Source organism: Eumetopias jubatus, unplaced genomic scaffold (genome assembly GCF_037043125.1).
Source record: "Eumetopias jubatus isolate StellerSeaLion01/CBP00866 unplaced genomic scaffold, mEumJub1_p1.0 scaffold_4, whole genome shotgun sequence".
In the NCBI taxonomy this organism is placed as follows: Eukaryota; Metazoa; Chordata; class Mammalia; order Carnivora; family Otariidae; genus Eumetopias; species Eumetopias jubatus.
This window is the reverse complement of record NW_028274810.1, coordinates 31,060,884-31,088,597: the sequence shown is the minus strand read 5'-3', so window position 1 is coordinate 31,088,597 and position 27,714 is coordinate 31,060,884. Positions and strand designations below refer to the sequence as shown.

General features: G+C 42.8%; 1 long non-coding RNA gene across 6 annotated transcripts in view; it reads right to left on the bottom strand.

The window, feature by feature from the left end:
- Nucleotides 1–21,983: 21,983 nt before the first annotated feature.
- LOC114196852 (uncharacterized) overlaps nucleotides 21,984–27,714 on the bottom strand; it is a 62,598-nt gene continuing 56,867 nt past the window's right edge. For all 6 annotated transcript variants that reach the window (XR_003606805.2, XR_015767968.1, XR_003606803.2 and 3 more), the window contains 2 exons: nucleotides 25,385–25,569; nucleotides 21,984–22,404 (listed from right to left, as the gene is read on the bottom strand). This is a non-coding gene — a long non-coding RNA (uncharacterized LOC114196852). The remainder of the gene's footprint in view (nucleotides 22,405–25,384; nucleotides 25,570–27,714) is intronic.

Below are 27,714 nucleotides of genomic sequence, written 5' to 3'. Positions count from 1 at the left end.
TTGTTAAAAGACAGATTCCAGGGGCGCCTGGGTGGCTTGGTTGGTGAAGTGTCTGACTTCCTTTTATTTTTAAGATTTTATTTATTTATTTGACAGAGAGAGAGATAGTGAGAGGGGGAACACAAGCAGGGGGAGTGGAAGAGGGAGAAGCAGGCTTCCCATGGAGCAGGGAGCCTCATGTGGGGCTCAAACCCAGGACCCTGGGATCATGACCTGAGCTGAAGGCAGACGCTTAACCGACCGAGCCACCCAGGTGCCCCTAAGTGTCTGACTCTTGATTTCAGTTCAGGTCATGATCTCAGTGTCCTAGGATCAAGCCCCACATCGGGCTCTGCACTCAGCATGGAGTCTGCTTGGGATTCTCTCTCTCTCCCTCTGCCTCTGCCCCTTCTCCCATTTGTGCTCTCTATCTCTCTCTAAAAAATAAATAAATAAATAAAATCTTTAAAAAAAAAAAGATTCTGATTCAGTACTTCTGGGTGGGGCCTGAGAGCTTGCATCTCTAACAAACTTCCAGGTGATGCTGACATTGCTAACCCACAGACAACATTTTGAGTAGCAAAATGTCTAGACTCATCTCTACTGTCAAGAGAACTTTTGGCACTTGGACAGTTTCCTTAAAGAACTTAAGTCTTATCTTCTGGCAAATTGTGCTCTCATATCCACTCCACCGACTTTTTGTGAAGTCAAGTAAGTGTAAAAGCATTTGAAAAAATTTTATGTGCTGTACAAATCTATAGTATTATAAGGAAATAATATTCTTGTACTCAATGCATCTTTGAACATTGAGGTTAACCAAAATCTGATGTGACATTGTTTTGAATAGTGATTACTTCCACGTCTCTTAAACTGGGCTTTCAAAACCCATATCTTTAATTTTAAGACCAAGGGAGTTGTGCTTCCAAGTTATGATGCCATCAGTAAAGAAAGGCCTCATTTTTTAAAGCACCAGGACATTTTGACTTCACTGTGAGATGTTATTAGCACCAGGTCCCACCATAAAATAGTCTTTGGATAGGACTTGAGTTTTTGATATTTTTATTAAAAAGCAATAGGACATCTAATTGGCTGGGAAATATTGATATTGGGGGTAATGTCAAATAATTTTCCAAGCCATGGGTTTCCTGTTATAAAGTGTCATTAAAGGCAAGGGTTGGGTTTGCAACTTATTACCTGTGTAACCTAGGGAAAGTTACATAAGCTCTCTGATCCTAAGTTTCCTCGATTGTAAAATGGGCATAATAATGGTACCTAATTAAGGATGTTATGAGAATAAAATAAGCTAATGCATTAAAGTCTTCAGATCCCTAGCAAACCATTATCATTGTCTATTTCTCCTTACCAGTATTTGGAAGAAATAAATGTGGCCTTGCTCTAAGTCACCTGGGATCTTACGCATATTCTGGTTCTTCCTTTTATTAAGATCTTTGTGCTGGGTCCGTGCCACCATCTTCTGTGGGCTCCCATTCAGACTGCATGCTGAATTCCATGAGAGCCAGGGCTATTTTGAACCTCAATCTTGAAGAAACCAGTCTGGCTGATAGTGAAGATTATTTTCAGCATTCAAAAAAATCCGTAGTCTCCATACACCTGAAGCTAATATAACTCTGTATGTTAACTATACTGGAATTTAAAATATTAATTAATTGATTAATTAACTAAGTTGATATTTTAACCTCTACCAAAACACACACAAAATCATACTCCCCATATAAAGAATGGTACAAAGGGGAGAAGGGGCAAAAGTGAGCTGCTGCAGCCCCTGAGCTTGACTACATGTTGGGGAATGAGGAAACACCATACGAACATTAGCTCCACTTCCAGATGAGGAACTGATGTCCAATGATGTTAACTAGCTTGTCCGAACACCACAGCCGCTATGTGAACTCAGCCATCTAACTCCGTGGTCTGTGGGTTTAAAAACATTTTCATGGGACGCCTGGGTGGCTCGGTCGTTAGGCATCTGCCTTTGACTCAGGTCATGGTCCCAGGGTTCTGGGATCGAGTCCCGCATCGGGCTCTCTGCTCCGCGGGAAGCCTGCTTCTCCCTCTCCCACTCCCCCTGCTTGTGTTTCCTCTTTTGCTTTGTCTCTCTGTGTCAAATAAATAAACAAAATCTTTAAAAAAATAAAAATAAAAACATTTTCATATACCTTAGCTCACATGATGCCCGCTCGATGTGAGGGCGGTGAATCCTCCCCCTGCTCCCGGCACCATTCAGGGGGCCAAACTCTATGCCCAAAGTTCATAAAAAGATACCGAGGTCAAAGAGGCTCGGGAGTGTCTGTGTCTTCAAGGTCCACCAGCCAGCATGGAGATGGGTCAGTTGATCACCGGAGCTTACCTGTCGTCCGTTGGGTTCCCAGGAAATAGACTCTGAGATCTGTGCATAAGAGGTGGATCGGGGAGTGCTCTCCAGAATGACATCTGTGAGGAAGAATGAGGGATGCAGGACAAAGGCCTCAGCCAATCCCCCAGGGTGCTCTGATGTCAGGATGGCCTTCTGAATTATCTACCTTGAAGGAAGGAGGGGGGCAGACACTTAAATTCTCCTACTGATCTGTCTTTGGATGCAGGATACCTGGGGGTGGGGGTTGGGACATGACCTTGATGACCTGGGGAGAGTGACTCAGCTGAGCCAACAGCCATCAAGAGCTGGAGGGTTGGGCATGTGGGTCTAAGGGGTGGGGAGGCGGCCTGCGTGCTCCACCACAGCAACCACCACCATAGTGCTTGGCTTCTTGCCCCCTCCTCCTTCCTGGGCATTCTCTCCCACGCCAAGAGGTTAATGCTAGAGATTGGGAATAGGTGGGTAATCTCCTGGGACGTTGCAAGCTGCATTCACTCCTTTTCCTGCCTGATAAATTATGGGATGGAGATGGGATAAGGGCAAGAGAAAGGAAATGGTATCCAGACTGCCCACGTGGTTGCAGAGACACAGAAGCCCATCTAACCCCAAAGCGCCACACATTGGGCATTTTATCTGCATCCCTGGGACTTTCAGTTAAAAAAAAAAATTTCCCCTATGTGAGAAATTAAAAAAAAAAAAAAAGGAACCAGAAAATAGTCTAAAAGCACATTACCAGGAAATTGTTTCTACTGTGTTTATGACTGTTCTTAATGTTTTATGAATATGCTAAAAAAATGCTCGGGCATATTTCCTTGGGCACTCTAGTTAATTACTTATTCCAAGTGCTTCTACTCCATTCCTTGCAAAATGTGTTGTGCATTAATTCTGATTATGTACAAAAACCCACCTGCAAGGAAAAACTCTGAATCAGTAATGCTGATAAAATGAGCAGCCCTCCTGGGGCTCCACTGAAAAAGAGGGTACTGGACAGAATTAGAATCTTGTAGCTAAGGCTATTCATAATGTCATTAACATAAAGGCAATTAAATGAGTTTTTAACCTACAACCCTTTATTGTTATTAATGAACATTAGAAAAACACAGGAGATAAAATTGGTAATTATCTCTGCACCAAGCTATGCAATAATGTGTTTAAATATAAAAACAAAACAAATGATTATTGTTAGTATTTTCAGTAGCAGAAACCCCAGGAGCAGCTCCGTCATATTTAATCACATGGGCCCACACCAAGAGGGTTAATTAAAAGAGGGTTTTACCTTCTATGTGCCTGGTTATTCAGTTTAATATGGAATCAACAAATGTAAATGTAAATTTGCAAAATATCCTGAGCAGTTGTTTCTGCCTGCAGGTTAACCACCTTTACAGAAACACTGACTGATTCTTTTTCCTTCAGGACAATGGTCTATGGCTCCATTACCAAGTTTTTTCCTTTTGAAAAAATTACCACACGATGCTTTCAAAGCGCATTCCGAGAACAACTATATAAATCCAAGCTCATCGCCTAAGCTTACTGTTTAGTAAAAATAATTTAAGTATTTGAAAAAAATATGTAGATTTTAAAAGTAATGGTGAATGAGATTTTCAGCACTCAGCTATATTCAAAGAGCCCCCAGTTTGATTTTTTTCTTTCTTTATGCAAGCTGTAACAGCCTATAAATAAGCCGTCCTAGACAGGGCTTGTTTATGAGGACATAGTAGTTAATGTATGGTGCAATACCCTACATCTAATAATAGCTTCCCATTAATTAATTCTGTTTGTATATCTTACAACTTAAAAATGTTAGTATCACATTCTTTTATAATTCGTTCCAAACTGGTTTTGTTTCCAGATCCCATTTTTAAGATGATGTATGCCTCTAATCTACCTTTATAGTGGATTTCAGGACAAAGAATACTGTATGAGTGTGACCCTTGGAAACAGCTTTTGTACAACTGCCCAGTGACCAAGCTAGAGCTTTCTGTGCTCGTCTGATGTTTCTCATACAACCAATTCTACAAGAGAAATCACTTTTGCATTTTTTTAAAAAAGCATTTTATGAAATAAAATAACCATAGCAACAACCGCTTACATGTGTATATTACTTTACAGTTTACAGAACACTTTTGATAACTTTGGGAGATGCTGAGATCAAAATTACAACAGTCTGCATTTACTTTCATAGACCTAGCCTGTCTTACATATTTTATTATATACATAGAGCTTCCCTGTCTACGTGCAAACCCTTTGGGAGTACAGGAAATTTAGCCACGCACCCGGATCAGAGTTCAGATAGGGGAAATAAGAAGGAGCAAGCTTTCTTCTTAAATGTTGATTATGCCACCCAAAGCTGCTGGGGCTCAGATTTTAAGGCCAGGAACGAATCTCACAAGATCAGCTACCTGATACAGAGCAGACTGAATCAGGTTATCCAGGAACAGCATGGAAGAGTTGCAAGGCAAGCACCTGGATTCCCTCCCAGGCTGCAGTTTGGAAGGAAGGAGGCCCCTGTGCTGAGGCAGTGACAGGCAAAGCAGCAGACATTCCTGTAAGCGGCCCCTCTCTTCCACCCCAGCGTTGGCCGGCCGCTGCTGTGCGCTGAGCAAGGCTAGGAACCAGCCCCGGGGCCACGCACAGCCGACAAGTCTCATATACAGGCCCACTGCCAGTGTCAGGTAAGTCCACAGCCCGCTGCTAGTCACCCTTTTAGGTACCAGATAATCATTCTCATAAAAGGCTCTTTGTCTCTGGTCTTATTTGGCCACTGCCCTGGGCTGGGATCAAGTCATGGCACACGGCACCTCATGCTTCCCGAGGATCCAGGAAACTCAAGCTTGTAAGTCTCAGACAGAGGGTCTCTATTATACTTCCAGATTTTAGAGCAAGTAGTGACTTTCCGCTATAAGCTGAGAAATGTTTCTTCTTGCACACAGAACTATGGGATGGGGGTGGGGGAGTGGGGAGAGTGGGAGGGGAGAAGTATTCATTAAAACCATTTGCATTTTCAAGTTCCATTATTCCTGATCCCTCAGAACATGCTGCCCGGCTGGTGCCTCTGCCATGTGGCAGACGCAAGCTCAAGGTCAACCTCCGGCTGTTAGCCAAACAATTGGGAACCACAGCACACTAAACTTCCCCCTTTCTTGTCACCCTCCCTGGCTATTAACCACCCCTAGGGCACCCTCAGGGGCCACAAATTTTCTCCTGGCGCCTCTTCTGACTTGTGAAAATTCTGGAGGCCTGTGAGGTGAATGATGAGCAAGCACAGGGCCATATGCAGGGCCTCTGATGATCTGACATCCGACAGCCGAGAGAGGAGGGATGGTGGCTGGGCGGCTGCTGCAGAGCTGACCCTTCGATTTGAGTCACTGGGGCCGCCCTGCGTGGTTGCTGCCCGCGGGCCAGCCAGCTCTGGTGGCCAAGCAGCAGAACAATAGCGCAGCCTCTCACAGCTGGAAAATCATTTTTTAAAGACCTCCAGGAGGCACCAGTTGGTCCTGGCAGCTGACATTTGATCTGCGGAGTGCGGAGCAGATGATGCCAAAGGAGGCCTCTCCCAACCCACTCCAACTGAAGGCCGGCTGTGGGACTGCTCTTTCCTGCACCTTCCTGTCCACACCCTGGGAAAAAGCCTGGGGAAATCTCTGTGCTAAATCTTCTGTATGCAAAGAGAGTGTCACCTGGGCTCCTCCAGCCCCCACTCATTTTTCACTAGGCTCTCAGAGGGATAGACGATAAATACTATTTATACCACAGATTCCTGCAGGAAAGAATGGTGTCAACTTCACATTCCAGATACTCAGGGAAATAGGAAAATTCTTTGCAAATGGTCCCATTTGGACAATTTTGATGGGCCACTTATCTATGCCCAGGAGAGTGATGCACAATCACTTAAAGTGACAGTCACCTTTTTTAAAAATACTAATTGCATACAATTTGTCTGGAGTCTGTGCAGTTTGGTCTAAGTTTAAATGACTATGATTAAGAGTGGCGAGTGCTATGCTTAGAGTGACCATGTGGCTTGTCCCCTAAACTGACAATTTTGAGAGTGAAGAGGGTATTTAATAATTAACTCCCCAAACAGACGTAAACTGGCACTGTTCTAGGTAAACTGGGATTTCTGAGCCTCCCTATTGTTTTCACCTTACCCTCACAATGTCCTTCTCCGAGAAAAGAGTGCAAAAGTCATGGAGGTCAAATCTGCTTTCTAAAATGTCAGGGTCAGGGCAGCTGGGTGGCTCAGTTGGTTACACAGCTGACTCTTGATTTCGGCTCACGTCATAATCTTAGGGTTGTGAGATGGAGCCCCTCATCAGGCTCTGTGCTGGGCGTGGAGCCTGCTTAAGATTCTCTCTCTCCCTTTCCCCCTGCCCCTCCTCCCCTCTAAAAAATAATAATAAAAAATAAGGGGCGCCTGGGTGGCTCAGTCGTTAAGCGTCTGCCTTCGGCTCAGGTCATGGTCCCAGGGTCCTGGGATCAAGCCCCGCATCGGGCTCCCCGCTCCGCGGGAAGCCTGCTTCTCCCTCTCCCACTCCCCCTGCTTGTGTTCCCTCTCTCGCTGTGTCTCTCACTGTCGGATAAACAAAATCTTTAAAAAAAATAAATAAATAAAATAAAATAAAATGTCAGGGCATTAGTTGGATCTGCTTATTCTTTTTTTTTTTTTTTAAAAGACTTCATTTATTTCTTTATTTTAGAGGGAGAAAGAGAGTGGGGGCGGGGGGAGGAGCAAAGGGAGAGGGAGAAGCAGACTCCTTACTGAGCTCAGAGCCCAACACGGGGCTCGATCCCACGACTCTGAGATCAAAACCTGAGCCAAAATCAAGAGTTGCACGCTTAACTGACCGAGTCACCCAGGCGCCCTGGTTTGCTCATTTTTAAAAGGGAGGAACATTGTAAGTCTTGATCCACACATCTAATTGCCGTAAAGCAAAACAAGGACAAGCATAACCTCACATTGCTAGGTTTTGAAGAAAGCACTGGACTAGGAGTTGGGATACATGTTTTAAGTCCTCGTTTAGCTGCTACTACTATAAAGGCTACTCCTGCTACTACCCTTGTGTTAGTCTTTCTACCAAGAATTACCATTTATTGAGCACTTACTGTGTACCAGGTACTGTGTTAATTAAGTAAGAGCCTAGGCAGAATCCATGCAGAGCCTAATAAGCCTCCATGAGGCTAAGCAAGAGTCTACACCAGCACTAAGCTAAGCAACTTATAGACACAATAATCTATGAGGTATTATCATCCTCGTTCTACAGTGGAGGAAACTGAGGCTCTGAAAGGTAAGTAGTTTTGACACAAGTTCACACTCTCGGCTGCTATCACACACTGCCATCAAGAGCCTACCAGGAGCTGACGGGGAGATGCTCCTCTTCCCGCTCCCCAGTGGCATTCTCTCAGTTTCAGCTATTAAATATTTACATATGTACAATATAAAATTTTAGGGGCGCCTCGGTGGCCTCAGTCTTTGGGCGTCTGCCTTCGGCTCAGGTCATGATCCCAGGGTCCTGGGATCGAGCCCCTCACCGGGCTCCCTGCTTAGCAGGGAGACTGCTTCTCCCTCTCCCTCTGCCTGCCGTTCCCCCTGCCTGTGCTCACTCTCTCTCTCTCTCTCTCTGTCAAATAAATAAATAAAATCTAAAAAGAAATAATAAATAAATAAAATAAAATTTTATTCTGTGGCTTCACAGGCCCTCAAAAACTGTAGAGGCATGGCCAATGATCAATAGTACAAGATGATGTAGGGCAAAATATCTGAGGATGAGAATGGTCAAGATTCCTTATAAACTGCAATCATCTAAACCAGACTTCAAGAGCCAAAGGAACCACAAAGGCAGAGAGGAGTTCCTCACACGTGGCAGAGTTCTGCTGGTATCTGCTGAGTGGTCTGCCCATCTGATGCTCAAAACCCACGTCAACATCTCTATGCAGCTTCTGCCTGAGCATTTCCAGAGACAGGTTGCTCACTGTTCACTAAGGGAGGTCATTTCCTTCTATAGCAGGGATTGCTATTATAAAATATTTTCTTATGTTGAGCCCAAATTCCAAACCCCTGTAATTGCCACTCTTTGGTCTTGATGTCACTCTTTAAGCCCCTACATAATGTTTTCTGCTCTAATGCTTTCGAATAGAGAAGCTCCTCTCTTTACCGACAGGTTGTGACTTTCCACCTGTCCTTAAATCCATTGGTTTCCAAGTCCACAGTGACTAAGAAGGGCTTGTGTCTGCAGTCCCTGGATGCATTTTTACAAAACAGAGCTATGTGTTGGTACTTCAAAGCTTTCCAACCAGGTATACTTTTTCTTTTGGTGCTATAGTTCAATTGGGCTTCCTTTTCCATTTATAATCTAGCTTTTTCTACACTGATCATCTGTTGAGTCACAAAGTTCTCCTTTTCTGTTGATCTGTCAGGGTCATGGAAACCCGTTAGCAGAAGTACAATAGTTGTACTTAATTAGTACTGGGTCTATACTCTGGGCCTCTCAATTCATTTTGATGCTGTAGAGATTCAAATGACCTCCAACCTAAGAACCCTCTATGGCCTGTGACAAACCTTCCATGTCATTGTGTTCCCCAATCTGAGGCTCCGAATTCTCAAACTTAATCTTTGGCTTTCACATCATAGTCTGGGGAACCCACCTTTTATTCTTTTGAAAACCAGAATTATACTTGTTGATCTCCAATAGTAGTTTCTTTAAAAATGCTCGATATTAGGTAATATTTTCCTTTCCTTTCTTTTACCAAGACTTTGATGAATATCCAAGTGTAAAGCTTTTTTTTATCCTCTACAACAATGAAAAAGGAGCAGAAGGGAATCAGATCCCAGTCCAAAAGAAACCATAAGTAATTACTTAAAAATTAATAAGACTCATGTAGTAATATTATATTTCTGACTCTCCTATATCTCCATTGTGTGAGATATATACATAATATATATGTTCCAGATTAATTCTGGATTCAAACAGAATTGGGTTCTGCACATGATCCACTTTCCTCTGACTTTTTTTTAAAGATTTATTTATTTATTTGAGAGAGAGAGGAAGGGAGAGAGAGAGAGAGAGAGAGCCCTTAAGTGGAGGGAGGAGCAGAGAGAGAGGGAGAGAGGGTCTTAAGCAGACTGCACTGAGCTCAGAGCAAGACACAGGGCTTGATCTCACAACCCTGAGATCACGACCCTGAGATCAGACCTGAGCCAAAATCAAGAGTCAGATGTTTAACTGACTGCGCCCTTCAGGCACCCCTCCTCTGACCTCTTGAGTACAAATCATTACCCTAATTTTACAGGTGGGAGAAAACAGACCAAGGAACTCTTGCCCTACAACTCCCCAGTTTGTGTATCAGTAGTCACACGTGACTTGTTCATCATGATTTGATAAATATTGGATGAGTTTGAATAAAGTTAAGACAAATGATCAGTGGATATAGAATTCAGATTTTAGCAGATTTATCAGCAAGTGTTATTCTTATGTAGGTGCATACAGAGCACACACTCACTCATGCCTCAGAATTCCCAGCTCTCACTTGGTGAACAGTTTCAGGGTCACATTCTAGGAAAAACATGGGCAACTGTGGCTTTACTTTTGATGAAATGCCATTCCATGTACAATTCTGGAATGTTTACTAGGTGTCCTTCAGCTGGAGATGTATTCTACACAGATTGTTTTCTCATTTTGGTCCTTTGAATCTTTTTTTTTTTAAATTATCTTTTTTGGGGGGAGGGGTAGAGGAAGACAGAGAATCTCAAGCAGACTCCCCACCGAGTGCAGAGCCCAACATGGCGTACGATCATAGGACCCTGAGATCATGATCTGAACTGAAACCAAGAGTTGGATGCTCAACTGACTGAGCCACCCAGGCACCCCTGGTTCTTTGCATCTTGATTTAAATTCCTCTCATAGGAATACCATGCAAGGTCTGGGAGGAGTTATCTTGCATAGTAATGGTGATGAAATCTATCTTTTTTTTTAAATAATGTGCCTTTATTTTTTCCTATTTATTTTTTTTGATGTAGTGTTCCATGATTCATTGTTTGCGTATAACACCCAGTGCTCCATGCAGTACGTGCCCTCTTTAATACCCATCACCAGGCTAACCCATCCCCCCACCACTCTCCCCTCTAGAACCCTTGGTTTGTTTCTCAAGAGTCCATAGCCTCTCATGGTTCGTTTCCCCCTTCGATTCCCCCCCTTCATTTTCCCCTCCCTACTACCTTCTTTTGTTTTTTTTAACATATATTGTATTATTTGTTTCAGAGGTACAGGTCTGCGATTCATCAGTCTTACACAATTCACAGCACTCACCATAGCACACACCCTCCCCAATATCCATCACCCAGCCACCCCATCCCTCCCACCCCCCACCACTCCAGCAACCCTCAGTTTGTTTCCTGAGATTAAGAATTCCTCATATCAGTGAGGTCATATGATACATGTCTTTCTCTGATTGACTTATGGTGATGAAATCTATCTTCAGCCAGCCTCTGTCAAAATGCCAAATGTGTGTGTGCAAGCATGTATGCGCTCATGTCTATGTACACACATATAGAAGCACCTACACATATACTTGAAAGATAATTTTGAACACCTACCATGTGCCAGGCCCAGTGCTAACTTCTGTCAATTCAAATTAATATAAAATATTTAAAAATTCACAGTGTAGTAGCAGAGGCAGACAAACAAACAAGTACTATACAAAAAGAGGTACAGCTTGAGAGACAAGTGTGCATAGAAGAGGAGAGGGTATCAGAGAAGGCTTTATTTGAGCTGGGTCCTTAAAAATGAATAGAAATTCGCTGGTGAGTAAGAGGAAAGAGTAGTCTAGTGAGAGAAGAGCCCACACAAAGGTGTGAAAGGGTGTGGCACCGCAGGGAACTGTGCCCTTTAACGCAGTGTAGCCTAATGCACACAGCATGCACACCGCGGTATGCGAAGCCAGATGCAGCCCTGGAAGCAGGAGCAAAGTTGGAAGGGTCTTGAACATCGTGTCAGAGTCTGTACTTTATTCTGTAGGCATCTGAGAAGCTGACTCAAATCAAGCAAATGGTTGCAAATGGTTATGTAAGTTATTAAGGTATTTAGGGAAGGTATATAAAGAAAGTATTACATATATTTTTAAAACTACACTTTAGTATTTGCCGCGTACCTGGGTGGTCTCTCAACCTCACACTATTGGCACTGGGGGCCAGATAATTCTTCATCCTGTGCATTGCAGGGTGTTTAGCAGCATCCCAGGCCTCTATCTTCTAGATGCCAAGAGCACCTGCCCCCCCAAGTGTGACAACCACAAATGCCTCTAGATGTTGCCAAAGGTCTCCTGGTGTCAAACCTGCCCCAGTTGAGCACCACTGATGGGTATTTTGTGGTAGGTACTATGCCAGGATATTCTTCCATAGACAAAGTGAAAGCATAGAGTGAGTCGGAGGAAAAAAAAAAGGAAAAAAGCAGTTTAACAATCTGCAGCAGCTGGGGCAGTCTGCTCTTCCAGATCACTTTAAAGAACTTAGAAATTGTTTCTGCCAAGTAGTCTCTATTTCCCAGGTAGTTGCAGTCCTTTGACTATGTAATTAGGTGATCTTATTCCTGGCTGTCAGCCCGCGGCCACATGGGACTAGTGCATCCACTCCGAAAACTGTCGTTCAGCCAACTGCGTTAGGTAAGTAAAATGCGCTATCTTCTGGCAGCCAGAAAGAGGAAAACTGGTTGTCATGGGTGATTTTTACACAGCAACTATGCCAAAGTCAAAAAGTTTTTCAGGAAAACAACTCCAGTGACTGAGTAGCATGAGTGCTGGAAGAAGAAGAGATAACAGGTCAGGCGCAGAGAGCCCAATAAGGAAGCCACCCCTATACTCTAGAAAAAGTGGTGGAGACACCACTGATGCAGGGACGGTAGGAATGAGAAGGATGGAGCCCCTCAGGGGACAGGATTCCAAAGTAGAACCGACAGGAATTATTGGCCGGTTAGACGGAGATGAGAAGTTAGGAACTAAGGAAGATCCACGTTTCTGGCCTTGGACTGTGACTGCATTCAAACATTATTGACCATCAGTAATACAGAAGGACCCGATCTGGTGTGATCCCTTTTGCCCAATAAAATAATTTGCTAATCATTATAGGAGTAGCTATTACGGTTACAACTAATTTATAAATTCAGAGCCATTATAACCACTATTCATTCTTAATGACTTCATAGGATCCCGTATCAATTCCTTTAGGAAAAAAAGAATGAGTATACGTGTGTCTTGCCCTTGTTCTGATTCAAATTGAAGAACATCTATTAAAGAAATCAAATTATGGAACAAAACAAGCCTATCATGGATGGTCCAAATAAATGCCAAGTGTGTTTCTGGCAATGAGTTTTGTGAGCTCGGAAAAGAGCAAGAGCAGAAAACACATCTGGGGCTTAAATCAGATGGAGGTGGACCTGACATACAAGTTAAGATTGCAAGAGTATATGGTATATTCTACCCTTTAAAACAGCAGTTCTCAAAATAGGTCTGGGGACCTCTGGGGAGATCTGGGGAGATCCTAGACCATTTCAGGGAGGTCTGTGAGGCCAAATCTATTCTCATAACGATATCAAGACTTTACCTTTCTCTCTCTCATTCTATCACATATTTACAGAGAGTTTTCAGAGGATACATGACATGTGATGACAGTGAATGGAATGTGCCCTGTGTACTACTGAGTTTTTATCTGTTTTAATTTCTAATATGGAAAATGTCAACTTTTCTGTTTTAATTTCTAGTATGGCAAATATCAATCTCTAAACAACCCACATAAGCAAAAGCTCTTTGGAGCACCAAAATTATTTAAAGTGTACAGGGGTCTTAAAACAAGAAAGTTTGAGAACAGCTGCCTTAGTCTACTAAAAGGCATGTTTGACTTTGACTGACCTAAGCTGCAACGTGTCATCTCAGTGACCCACAATGCCTTGCTCTAGGCCTTTTCATACTGTTGGCTCAAAATCTGCTCTGTTGATGGTAATTTAGCTCCTCTATAGATCTGAAGTCATGGTTCCCTCTCCAAATTTTGTTACTGATGGAAAATGATTCTGCTCAATGTTTCCTCAAATCTTATGTCTCCTTAGTATGAGTTAGTGCCAGAGACTTCAAGACCTCAGTCAGAAACACAGTCCATATCCTCTAAAATTCTACATATGTACTTATAATATACAACACAAAACTTTTTTTTTTAGTATGTGCCACACCCAACATGGAGCCCAACATGGGCCTTGAATTTATGACCCTGAGATGAAGACCTGAACTGAGATCAAGAGCCGGACACTTAACCAACTGAGCCACCCAGCCACCCCATGAGACAAAACTTCTTGAACAATGTAATTTTCCTCAAAACTACCCACCCTTCCACCCCAACTAATGCTCATGTAATTGTCTAGAATTTTAGTTCCAACTTGTTTTAAGCACAAAAATATTAGTCATATTATAGTCATATTACTGTACTACTGATTTGGATTTGTGAGAACCTGAGGGTTTTAAATTTCCAGAGTCCTTGGGGCACCTGGCTGGCTCAGTCGGTGGAGCATTTGACTGTTGGTCCTGGGGTTGTGAGTTCAAGCCCCACACTGGGTGTAGAGATTACTTAAAAATAAAATCTTAAGACAAACAAATAGAAAATAAATTTCCAGAGTCCTTGTCTGTCTGAAAATATAATTATTTCATCCTTACTTTTGAATAATAATTTGGTTGGGCATAGCAAATGGTACATTTGTGGTTGTACACTAGGGTAACGGGCAAAATGATTTTTGTTCCTGTTCACAAGCAGGCAAAGAGGTTTTAACTTCCTGCTTCATGTGGGGGTGTTGGGTCCCAGATCCCAGTTGGTGTTAAGACTCTAGCCCTGGGGGCCTTATCTACTCTTGGCTCCCCACGGGCTGTGCAGCTTTAGTCCTTGCTAACCACTGAGTTTTCCTTCCCATTTCTAATCCATAAAAACGTTCCTTTTTTGTTTTAGATTACAGAGTTGCATATATATTTAATACTTTACCTATCATTCCTATGCATTTCGAGAAGAGTGATGTTTCTGCATGTGTTCGACCCACCATCAGACCCAGAGCTCTGAGCCTATATCCTCATAATGGAGCTGAGGGATCTATTTGCCAAGGTCCAGAAAAACTAAATCTTTTTGACGTACCAAAGCAGGCATAAAATGCAAAGCACCAAGTTAGATTTTGTTAAAGATCCTAAATTAGAGCTGAGCAATGCTGCACTTGGATTGGTTAGCGCAAATTAAACAGAACTATTTCATTCAAGTTTATGGTCATGTAGGTTAATTAAAAATTTCTCTTTAGAAATACAGCCCCCAAGACTCTATGTAATTTAAATAGATTCTACATTCATGCAGAGTGAGAATGGCAGTTTCAATATTTAATTCTTGCTTCGTAAACTTTGAGGGCTAAAAACACATCCTCCCCAAGTTGTGAACACCCTTTATGTTGGAAGCAACTCACTAAAGGAAACTTGGAGTTGCTAGGTAACTTGGTGCCTGTGGAAGGCTTCTGATAAAATGTATTTAAATCAGATTTCCTGGAGCAGATGGGTAAACTGAAGTGGAAAATAAATTCAAATGATCTGATATTGGCTTTTCATGCTAAAACTAAAATCTCTTTGCAGTCAAAGCTCATACAGATCTTTTTAACTGGGCAGGTTTAAGGTGGCCTTTCTGCAGAGAGCATCGCATCTCATTCTCTGCAACACGAAGCCATCCAAGCTTTATGAGCTGAATTTCCTCCCAGAAACTGAGGAAGATCCGTGAAGAATGAACGTCAAGTGGAGAAGGAAATATCTTTGAATAGGTCTGCTTTCCTTTCCTCTTCACTGGGTACAACCTTTCCTGATAAAGTTAAAGGACCTAATTGGGTGGTCTTCTCTTTAGTTCTTCCATATCTTTTTTTTTTTATCCAGGTCTTAATAATAAAAACAAATAGTCAAAGTGGGATTGAGTAGCTAGGTAGTGAATCAGCCAAGCCAGAATCCCCCAGTCTTCAATGGTTAGTCCAGAAGCTCTTAGAAATCAGAAGAAACTATGAATTTATGCAGGGAATGTATATAATGTAGCTATGAGCATCACCCAATAATTGAATTGCTACTACTTGAGCTTACATAGGTTGAGAATGAATAGAAGCTGCCAGTTATTTTTCAAGGTTTTTTGTATGAGATCATAGGTATTGGGGGCAAGCGGTGGTTGGGGGGCAGTTATACATAATCCTCTATCAGGAATTCTCCAGAAATCTTTTTCTAAAGGAGAAATGTCAGTCACCCTGTAACTCATAAGAGTCACTTTATTACTCAATCCTCTATAACCTTTTAGGCTTGGTGAATTTACACAAAAATAATTCAAACGCAATCTAGTAGTTAACTTATCAGTTCTAGTAACTAAAGATAATCACATTCCTGGACATGAAGCCCTGGAAAAGTGTCATCACCTCTCTGACAACATGCATAAAAAACATAGATGAAATAAGAAAAGGAAAGTGATTCTCAGAACCCAGCATACATGTCTCTTGTTACAGCACTGTGAGAATTTTCACCATGAGAATAAAAAAGGGCACTCTGGGAGGAGGAGACAGCAATGGGAAGCAAGTGTAAACAACAATGGCATGTTGCAGAACTGCAGCTAAGGGAAATGGCTCACACGGAGTGGCTACTGCCTGGCAGGCACTGTACTAGGTTCTTCACCTGTGTCATTTCACTTAATTATCACAGCAAACATACCCAGAAGACATGATTTTTTTCCATTTTATAGGTGATAAAACTGAGGCCCCGAGGGGCCAAGTGACTTAAAAGAGGTCGCACAGCTCATGAATGGCAGAGCCAGATTCAGACACAGGTCTGCTTGCTTTGAAAGCCCATGCCACTTCCTCGGGCAACTCAGGGCCCTGGGGAGTGAGTGGGATAATAGACACTCTCATATACTGCTAATGGGAGTGTAAATTGGTTCCACATTTTAGAGAGAAATTTAACAATATCTGTCAAAATGTTAAGTGTACACAACCATCAGATTCAGCAAAATTGTCTTCTGGGAATTTATCCTAGAGATGCACTTTCACAATTACACAATGATGTACGTATAAAGGGTGTTCATACCGGTATGGTTTGTAATAGAGAAAAACCGAAAACGTCCTAAGTATCCATTAATAGGAGATTGGTTATGGTAAAAACCACACTAACAAATATACTACAGTCATTAAAAAGAACAAGGTAAATCTATGTGGACACATGAAAAGATAGTCTCGATATTGTTCAATAAAAAGAGGAAGTTGCACAAGAGCCCAGATCTGTGAGTGTGTGTGTCAGGGGTCTGATCCTCTTTGAAGCACGCACCATTTGCTATTGTCAATGGTGATCTTCTAGGGAGCGGTGAACCTGAGGGTGGTTCTTGGTATAAAGTGGAGAGGGAAACTTTACTTTCACTTTGTACCATTCTAATCTGATTTTTTTTCTAATAAGCAAGTATTACTTTCATAATAAAAGAAAATTCTTTTTACAAAGGCCCTTTGTGAACTTAGAAAATAATGGAAGGTTTTTACAACACAAAAATGAAGTGGGTCAGGATCTGTTGGAGAATAAAGGGAAGGCAGATGATGATTAAGGAGCTAATGATTGCCAAAGGTCATTTATGTCTTCACGCTAATTGCCAATGCAGATTCACAAAGAACTTCAGCATTGGAGAGAGTGCACCTTGAAGGCAGAAGACCAAAAAGGAAACTCTTCATGATATTTTGGATATCTTGTCAAACCAACCTCAAAATGCTCTGATATTCTCTCAACCCCATTCAGTGCCTGGAATCTTCAACACACTGTTCTATTCATACACAGCACAATCAGTATAAAGGGAACCTGGTAGGCAGCTCAGGTAGGAAGAGGAGTCCTTTTCCCCAAAAAACTTGGCTGCTGCAAACCATACTATTCTCAGGATGCATGGGGGTGGTCAGTGACAGCTGTAGCCCTTTGTGCATGGAAATATTCTTCCTCTGATGTGGCGGCAGATTGCATTTGCCTGGTTAATCCAGCCGTACACTGGAGAAATGAGAAAAGGCCCAAGCAACCCATATGTGGGTATAATTCTAAAAGGAGATGAGCCGACCAACAGGATTTTTTGCCACTGCTTTTTCTGATCATGTCAACATAGCCACTATTGTTCCATTGGTTTTCTTCGCTCTGAGGCTAAAAGGAATTTATGCTGAGTGAATATCTCTGAGATGCTTCAGATACCTCAGGGCACTTTTTGCAGAACACGACTGAATACTTGTTCTGAACTTTTTGCACGGAAATATGTTTTTTTGTTTTATCCTAACTGCTCAATGCTTCCTATTCTTCTAATTTTGTTCTAGTTAGGTTTCCTTAGGCTGTTAAAGCCATTATTTGCACTTTCCCTAATAATAACAATAACTAATATTTATTGGGGCTTATTAAGAGCCAGGTCCATTTTAAGTATTTTATGTAAATTAATTAGTTTAATCCTCATACAAATCTGTGAAGTAGGTACTGTTACTACGTCCACTTAACTGATGAAGAAAGCACAGATTAAGAGGTTAAGGAACTTGACCAAGCAGTAGAGCTAGGATTCAAAGCAGCTCAGTCTCTCCAAAGTATGTTTATTTAATCATGTGCTATACTACAACACAACAAAGATAACTGTCTTGTAGGAGGCAGTAGGCAAGAGAACATCAACAACATCAACAACCAAGTAGAGAGGATGACCTGTCTTCTGGATGTCAATGAGCCTCTCTCCATGCCCACTCCAGTACTGTGCAGTGGGTTCATGAATGACATGGCCATAATGACAGGGAGAGAGAGGAAGTGTGGACACACAACAGTATCAACTCTCTTTCACCAAGACTAATACAGTTCCTGCCATGGCTGAATATCCATCCTGTCAGCAGCACACACTGGCACAGAGAAAGCCCCATCCTCAAGGAGATTAGTCAATTACTTGGCAAGCTGATTCCAGCAGACCCAATTCCATTACTGGAATTGGCACCTCCTTTGGATATGGCTTTACCTCCCTTAACCACAGTGCTGCTGCCAATACTACTACCTGAGGACTTAGAGAATGCCTTCTTTGCCGGTATGGGATCCCACACATTGCCTCAGACTAAGGGACCCATTTGATAGTAAAAGAGTGCGTGACAATGGACACATGACTATGAGACTGACTGGTCTTGCAATATACTTGATCATCCAGAGATAGCCAGCTAGTAGAATAATGGAATGGCCTATTAAAGCTGCATTTAAGGTGCTAGCTTGAGCATAATACCCTATAGTGTTGGACTGCATCCTCCAGCATGCCGTATATACAGAACCAATGGTGCTGATTCTCTAAAGCTAGAATATATGGGTCCAGGAATCAGTGGGTAGAAATCAGATTGGTTCTTTTCACTATCACTCTCAATGATGCACTTGTGAAATTTTATTAAGGACAATTGACTTGATTACTATGAGAAACTGGGGTTCCTACTATACAATTGAGGTAGTAGGGCAGAAAAGAATATGATCTAGGACCCAGGGACTCAGTGAACCATCTTTTGGAGGTAACACCATACCTGATAACTGGAACTGGAACTGGAACTGCAGCCGCCTCAGTACAAAAGGGTGAAAGCAACTCAGACCCCTTGGGGATGCAGATCTAAGTCACCCCACCTAGAAAGCAACCTAGACCAGCTGAAGTGTGGGCAAAGGGTGAGGGAAATCTACAATGAGTAGAAGATGAAGATGATAAGTATCAATTACAGTCTTGGGACCAGTTGAAGCAGTGGGGATTGGAGCTCATTACATTAACCTTCCCTACCCCCCCCTTTTTAAGTAAGCTCTGTGCCCAACATGGGGCCTGAACTCACGACCCCGAGATCAAGAGTTGCATGCTCCACTGACTGAACCAGCCAGGCTTCTTTTGTCAAGTCTTGAAGGCTCTGTGAAGAAAAATAAAGCACAATAGGGCATAGAGAAGAGCAGGGTGGGGTGATTATTTTAAAAAGAGTGGTCAGGGAAGCTTTCTCTGATTATGTGACATTTGAAAAGAAACTTAAATAAAGTAGAAGAGCAAGCCATATGGGTACGTGGGGAAGAACATTCCAGAGAGAGACATTAGCAAGTCCAGAGGTTCTGAAGCAGGAGCACATTTGGTGCATTTGAGGAGTCTGGTACAGATGAAGGGGCATGAACAAAGGAGAGAGTAATAAGAGATATGCTCTGGAAGGTAACTGGAGCCCAGACCATGAAGGGCACTTAAGTGAAGACTGTGGATTTCATTCTTTGTAAAATAGGGAACCATCACCAAATTTTGAAAAGATGCTAGTGCTCTGTGAATTGGCTGTAGCGAGTCAAGGATGGGTGCAAGGAGACCAGGTAAGGACTATTGCAGTAAGGTGTTTAGGATCTCATTTAAGATGGGCTTAAAGGGGCGCCTGGGTGGCTCAGTAGTTGAGCATCTGCCTTCGGCTCAGGTCATGATCCCAGGGTCCTGGGATCCAGCCCCACTTGGACTCCTTGCTTAATTGGGAGTCTGCTTCTCCCTCTCCCACTCCCCCTGCTTGTGTTCCCTCTCTCGCTCTGTTTCTCTCTGTCAAATAAATAAATAAAATCTTAAAAAAAAAAAAAAGATGGGTTTAAAGATGGATCCCATTTAAGATGGAGTTGCCAAACATTGGGTTTTGGATAAGATTGGTGTTACTATTCTTCAGTGGTTTAAACACTCTTAAGCAAAAAAACAACTCTTCTACTTCTTATAAATCTTTTATAATGCATAACACAGCCCAGTGGGCCTAGTGGTAAAGGTTCAGAAAATGCTTATTATTTTGTGATTAAAACATCTATCTGGTCTTTCCTAAGAACTCATAGAAATAACGTCTCTCCATTGAAAAACATAAGTGACATGTAGTTCCCAAGATCAGGTCAATAATGTTAACATAGATCCCCTGACCACATGCCAGAAAGTATGCTCCTCACCACACACAGATCTTCTCTTTGAATTCTCATAAGAGCCCTGGAAGTTGGGGTTACTCTGTGCAAGTTTACAGACAAAAAAACAGAGACTTGTTGGGGGGTTTGGAGAAAGTTGCCAGTGGTCATTAGGGAATAAGGGACAGAGCTCTGGCCTTGAATCATGGGCTGATTCTACAGCCCATCCTCAACAATGACAACTCTGAACTACTCACCATAGAGAACTTTGGGGAGCTCCCACGTTCTTGGGTGGCCTAATCTTATTTTTATAACCTTTCAGATTCTTCTGTTTATGCAAAATAGCTAACATGAACAGGAAGAGTTGATTTTTAAAAGTTTCATTTGCCTGAAAGAAAATAATTAGGGCGGTGATTCTATTTGTTTATTAAGATCCCCTAAGAATGATTCTTTTGCTCTTGGAAATCATTTGCTCCAATGGCAAGAGTGGGTGGGCATTTCATTCCAGCTCCTTTTATGATGTCTGTTGCAGTTTTCCTGCAGTGTGACTTTCTTCTCAGAAAGCCACAGTACTGCCTTATTTCTACTTAAAAAAAAATCATTAGTGTAGTTGCATTGCAGAAGGGAAAAAACAGATGTGTGATCTGCCCATGAAATAGAGTAGTTGCCCCACACGAGCTCAGCCTTTTTCATGTGCTAGCTGTGAGCCTGTCCTCATGCTGGGGTGGAGAAGCTCATTATTGCTCAGAGTAACCAAAAAACAGGGCTGGGCAAAGGGAAGAGGGAGACCAAAGGCCCAGAGTACTCCCACCAAATTGGATCCTGGAAAGTCTGACACTGGGGCATCTACTATAGTCGCTCAGCAGCCACTTGCTTTTTATGACCAAACAGGAGGGATAAAGGAGTTCATTCTAGTGGACTAGAGCATCGCCCAGTATTTGCCAGGGGATAGAAGCGTGGCCACGTGGTATAATGGGTGCAAAAAGTAGCAGATACTCATTTGTCCAGCCAGTAAATACCCGGTTTTGATGTTTTGTTGAATCTGCAGCTCTCACAGAAGCAAAATGAAGTGTCTGAAACTCAGAAAATCTTCCAATGCTTAGACACCACACTCCTTCTCACTCCTCCTTGCCACTTCTATCTTCTCGGTTGCCCTCCACTTTGCACTGGTGAACTTCTGCCACTGGACTCGGCGTGTCCTCCCTAAATGGCATTTTAGCATGGATGTCCCCAGGTGCCTAGCAGCCTTGCCTAGATTAACGTGTCAGTGGCATATGGAGCAAATGGGCTGTCGTTCAGCCCCAGAATCAGTTTAAAATATCTTCCAGGCTGCTGACTTCTCTGGCATGATGCCTGTGGCCCAGTGTTTGAGGAAGGACAGCAACATTGTCTGAAGATTATGTAGAGTGAATTTTCTTGTGTAAGAGCCAGAATCTGACTTCCTGCCTTTCTCCATTTTTCTCTGTCTCTTTTTCCCTGGTAGCTAAACTAAAGAAATAAGCATACGTTCTGAGGTAGAGTACCTAGGACAAAAAATAATTCTGAGAAAAGTTTTGTGTATGTGCCAGTTCCTTTTTTGGCCCCCCATCTTACTCTTCTTCCATAAAGAGAGTACCTAGCTTGTGCTTTTCAAACACTGTTACAGATGTATACCTCTGTGGAGGTATATGACCCATTTTGCAGACAAGAAAACTGAGGCCGAGAGAGATTTTTTTTTTTTTTAATGCTGCTAAAACATACTACACGGAAGTGGCAGAATAACAGTTCAGACCCAGGTCTGTTTACCCCACAGTCCAAATTCTTTCCACTCTAAGTCCACACACAGACCATTGTCTGAACTGATATTGTGCCTGCATCCAAGCATCTCTGGGGAGGGGGAGATTTTTTACTGCAGTTCAATGGGCAGAGCTCACAGTGGTCAGCGTCTCCATAGGCGTTGTCAGCAAGAGCTCCGGGATTCTTCTTGTACAATCTCCTCATCATGCACTTCTCTCAGTGTGTTTAATGGTGGGTCATTGTTACTGTTTAGTTGCCTGATGGGTTTCTCACTCCTAAATCCAAGCGATGAAGCAGGTCCTGCTGTCCTTGGGATTATCCCCTCTTGATGAGTGATGACCTCAGGATTGGAGACAGCTGACCTGCAGGCAGAAAGAGGGGGATGTCAAAGGTGCCTCCAGCTCAATTTGGATTGATGAACCGGAATAATTCTGGCAGCAGGGCTCATGGAATTGGCCTCAACCAGCAATCTTTCTCAATTTTTGTGTTTGAGTGGAGTGTTTAGGCAATTTTTCACTTACACCCTCTCTTTTCTATTACAGGTATCTGAAAAACACTATCACCTGTATTAGTTGTTACCACAGCACCAAACAATTATCACTGAATGGAACTGCATTTGCTGGCTACTCTTTCCTGCCTGTATGCTCTGCCCTGCAAGAATCTTTCACGTAAAATGCCTCTCAGTTCGTTATTCTGTCATCAAAATGCTATACCTGCGCTTCGAGGCCCTGCTCAAACATCTCCTTCAAAAAACCTCCTCCAAATCTGTCTATCCAAATAAATTATGGAATAATTATTATTACTCCAAATTCCTTACAATGATGATAATAATAATGGTATTTCTTTAAAGCTGTCTAGTTGTCAGGTTGTTTTCTTGAATAAGTAATATCATTGGCCCAACGTTTAAATGTATACATTGTACAAATACTCAAAGTGAAAAGTTAGTCTCCAGTTCCTGAGCCTTCTAGAGATATTTTAATATATACATGTGCTTTTTAAAAAAAAATCCATCAATAATATATGAGAATAATTGTTAACCTATGTTAGAGTTATATAAGAGATACTATGCTAAGGACTTTATGTGAATTATTTCATTGAGTCCCCCCGACACACACACAACTTTATGAGATGGGGACTCATGTTATGCATATTTACAAATGAGGAAAGGGAGGCTCAGAAAAGTTAAGTAACTAGCCCCTCATCACACAGTTATAACACGGCAGAACTGGAGTTTGACCTCAGGTTGTCTGACTGCAGAGCCAAGCTCTTCACCACCATGCTACAGGCCTTAAAACCGCCCTCTTGTTTTCTCATACATGTATATCTGGTTTTCCAGCTGGATTAAAGGACACTTAGGAAGAAAGGAAGCTGTGCAGTACAGCTGATGGAAAGTATGCTTGAGAAGCAAATTCTAACCATGGGACTTAGCAGCTGTGTGGCCACAGTAAGTTTTCAAAATTCTCTGAACCACCGTTTCATTACCGGTAAAGTGGGAATAATGCTAACCTCAGAGAAAGATGAAGTGTGCTGAGGATTAGGGGAAATAAAGAATGTAAAGCTACTTGGCACATAAATGGCATTTGGAAATGGTAGGTACTTTATCAAGAGCCATGTCTTTTTTAAAGATCCCTTTGCTGGCTTCACTGTCCTGTGCAGAGCTGGGAGGAAATGCCCACGTGATGTTTGGCATAATACATACAGATCTAGCCTTTTGGATGGCAGGAAAATACCACAAGAGGTCCCAGAAAGTAAATGCAAGATGAGAGGCTCTTGTACCTAATGCCAATGGGACTAGTTCAAAGTGAATGGATGGTCATTTGTTGGCTATTCAAAGAAATGTATGGAGTAGTAATGGAAGACTGGCCTATAGGTTATATGCATTATAAACCTCCTCTGAGGTTAGTAAGGAGAAATGGAGTATGGAGGACAAGAAAGACAGGAAATACTCAGGGACTTTGCCTGAAACATTCTTCCCCCAGATAACTTCATGGTAACTGTTTTAGTTCCTTCCAGCCCCAACCTCCACTTTATTTTTAATTTTTTCCATAACACTTTTCACCATCTATCATATGATATAATTATCCTGTTTATTGCATTTATTTCTCATTGTCTGACTCCTCCAGAATGTGAGCTCCTGAGGGCATCAGTGTTTTCTTCACTGATGTATCCTAAGCACTCACAACAGTGCCTGATACCAATAAATTTCTGTTGGAGGAATATATTTTTCAGATAAGGAAACAGGTTCAGTGACTTAGCTTGGATAAGTTTGCTAGTTAACAGCAGAGTCAAGACTAGAACTCTGTTTTTGTGCCTCCCAAGCCAGCTGTCTTTCTACTAAATCATTTTCCAGGATAGAGGAGTATATGTCTAGGATTAAGGAATGATTTGGCTGTTGAGAAATCCAGACATAACTGGAAATGAGTGCATATAGACAAAATAACTGAACCATAAAAGTGACAGCAGGAAAAAAAATCATAGATGTGGGTGGTTGTGTTGATTTTTTTCAAAATTTTGTTTAAGTACCTGAGACTCTGCTGTCAGTTTATCTAGTGAAATAAGATTCATGATCAATGTGTGGAGACGGAAATTTCAGACCTCATTATACACAAACTGAAGATTATTCCTTTGCTGTCACTGCAGCATTTGACACGCCAGTGAAAACAAAAGGAAATCTGTCTCAGACGCCCCTTTTAGCTTTGACAGATGTGGAAACGTGTGAGTTTCGGACGTTAATTTTTGGTTGGATATAAACTGCGAGCATGTCCGGAGATGCCACCCCCTAGCTGCCACCTAGCTGAAGCCCAAGTGACGCAAAGAATTTCAGCCCAGGACACCGTCTTCCATCCCCACTTCCTTCTCGTATCTCAGAAACAAAGGCAGTCTCTGCCTTTTCCCAGGCTAATCTTCCACCTGAGCTTTTGGTCACGTCCCCTCCTCCTTTTACTTATTCCCTTTCTTGAATCTCAAACCTGTCTTTTCCCCTACAACGGGCGGATATATTCAAATCTCCCCCATGCCAAAGCAAGATAATGAAAACCTCCCAATACTCTCGAATCAATTAGCTGTCGATGTGTAACAAAGTGCCCCAAAACAATGGCTTGAAGCAACAAGCATTTTTATTCCTCACAGGTTAGTGAGTCACCTGGGCGATTCTGTTGAGCTGGGCCAGGCTCCCCCGCCTTGGACTGGGCCTGAAATACTGACTGCACATCCTCATGAATTATGCGGTCAGCTGGCGGGTCAGCTGGGGCGGGGCGGTCAAGGACGATCTCACTCACGTGCCTGGCAATCAGCGGGTCATTAGTTATGGTGGAGTGGGTGGAGGGGCCACCGATCACTTACCCAGGGAGTGAACATGGGCTTGTCCTCCTGGTAGCCAGGCGGGATTTCGAGTGAGACAGGGCAGAAGTACACAAGGCCTTCGGAACTGGTACACTATCACTTCCGCTTCATTGTACTGGTAAAAAAGCAAGTCGCATGGCCAGCCCGGGAACAAGGAAATGGACCCTACTTCTTGATGGCAGGAGCTGCAGAGTCGCATAGCAAAGGGTGTGGAGTCAGGGAGGGATGAGGCAGTAGATCATTTTGCAATCAGTGGGCTTTCTCTTCATCCTTAAGCTTCTGCTCAGATGTCTCTTTTCCTTCACATCCAAACTTCTAGAGAGGGTAGCTGTCTCTTGCTCTGCCTACTTTCTTACCAACCAGTCACTCCTCACCCAAATGACCTCATATTATTTTTTTTATTTGAGAGAGAGAAAGAGTGAGAGAGAGAGAGAGCATGAGCAGGCTGAGGGGCAGGGAGAGAAGCAAACTCCTGGCTGAGCAGGGAGCCCGATGCGAGGCTCCATCCCAGGACCCCGGGATCATGACCTGAGCTGAAGGCAGATGCACCTGAGCCACCCAGGTGCCCAATGACCTCATCTTATTACCACTACTCCATTTTGATGCAACTGCTCTCTTTAAAGACAATGCCTCAAATACCAAATATTGTGAACTACTTTCAGCTTTCATCTTATTTAACCCCAATGTACAATTTGATCCATATGGTCATTCCCTCTTGCTTAAAACTCTCCTCCCTTACCTTCTACGACTCATTCTCTCCTGGCTCTCTTTCTCCCCTTCCAACCATTTCTTCTCAGATGCCTTGGCGGGCTTATGTTCCTCCTCCGGCCAGTCAGTCTTAGTGTTTCCCATGTTTCTGTTACTTTTCCTTTCCTGCCTGCCTTCCCGCCTTTCTCTCCCTCCTCATGTTAAATTCTTTCTGGAATCTAATCTAGTCAAGAGTGGATGCTACCTACACGCATCTTTATTCTAACTCATCTGTTGACCTCTAGAAATAAACTGTCAATGCCCACTGGAGGTTGCTATGGGCTCCTCAGATGTAAAGTGTGTCTAAAACTGAGCTTAGTATCTTTCTTTCAAAAACATGATCCTGTCTTCATTTTCTCTATTAACAGTTTTGCAACTCTTTAGATTCACTGACCTAGAAACTAAGGACTGTCCTTAACTCTTTCTACCCTGGATTCCCAACAACTCGGGATACTAAAACCTATCAATTCTATTTCCCAAGTATCTCTTCAGACTCACCCCCTCCTCCCTGCTGCTCCCTGAGTACAGGCTCTCATCCTCAATTGCCCACCTAATGCTCGAGCCTGTTACCAGCTCCCCCGACCCCTTTTTGCAGTTAGAGATCTTTGTGAAACACAAATCAAACTGTGTTACTCCTTTGCCTCATACACTGCCACTGGCTCATTTCTGCCAAAATCTGAACTTTGCATCAGATGGCAATCATCATCTGCAAAAAAAAAAAAAAAAAAAAAAAGTACTCCATGTCATTTAAGAAAAAGAAATGTAGGGGCGCCTGGGTGGCTCGGTCGGGTGAGTGTCTGCCTTCGGCTCAGGTCATGATCCCAGGGTCCTGGGATCGAGCCCTGCGTCCAGTGGGCTCCCTGCTCGGCAGAGAGCCTGCTTGTCCCTCTCCCACTCCCCCTGCTTGTGCTCTCTCTCTTTTTGTCAAATAAATAAAACCTTTAAAAAATAAATAAAAAGTAAAGAGAAATGTATTATAGAGAAACAGGGATGGACTTTGGGTGATTATGATGTGTCCATTTAAGTTCACCCTTGGTAAAAAATGTACCATGTGGTGAGCGGTGTTGGGAGATGATAACGGGAGGGGCTTCGCTTGTGCGGGGACAGGGACTATACAGGAAATCTCTGCACCTTCCATTTAGTTTTGTTGTAGACCTAAAACTGCTCTAATAAAGTATTTTTTTTTTTAAAAGAAGAAGGAATCCTAAAGAAAGGAAGGAGAGAAGAAGGAAGGGAGGGAGGGGCGGACTTCCACAAAGGAAGGATAGCCAGGCAGCAGGGTAGTGGCTTGGGATAATGTCCCATGTCTGCTGGCTCCTCTCTTGCTGCCTTGTGTATCTCATCTCTGCTTCATGCTGTGACTTCGCCCTTTTGTTCTCCTGCAGACTCCTCCCTACCCTCTCCTCACCACCCCCTACAAGTTCATCAAGCACATGGCCCCCCACAGGCATTCTAATCCAAGTCTACCTAACTTTCATATCTCTTAGAATAAGTTACTGAGAAGGGAAATCTGATTGGCTTAGCTCATGGGTCAAGTAAGGTCATGTGGACAAAACAGGCCAGCCTGAGGTTCACATCTTCAG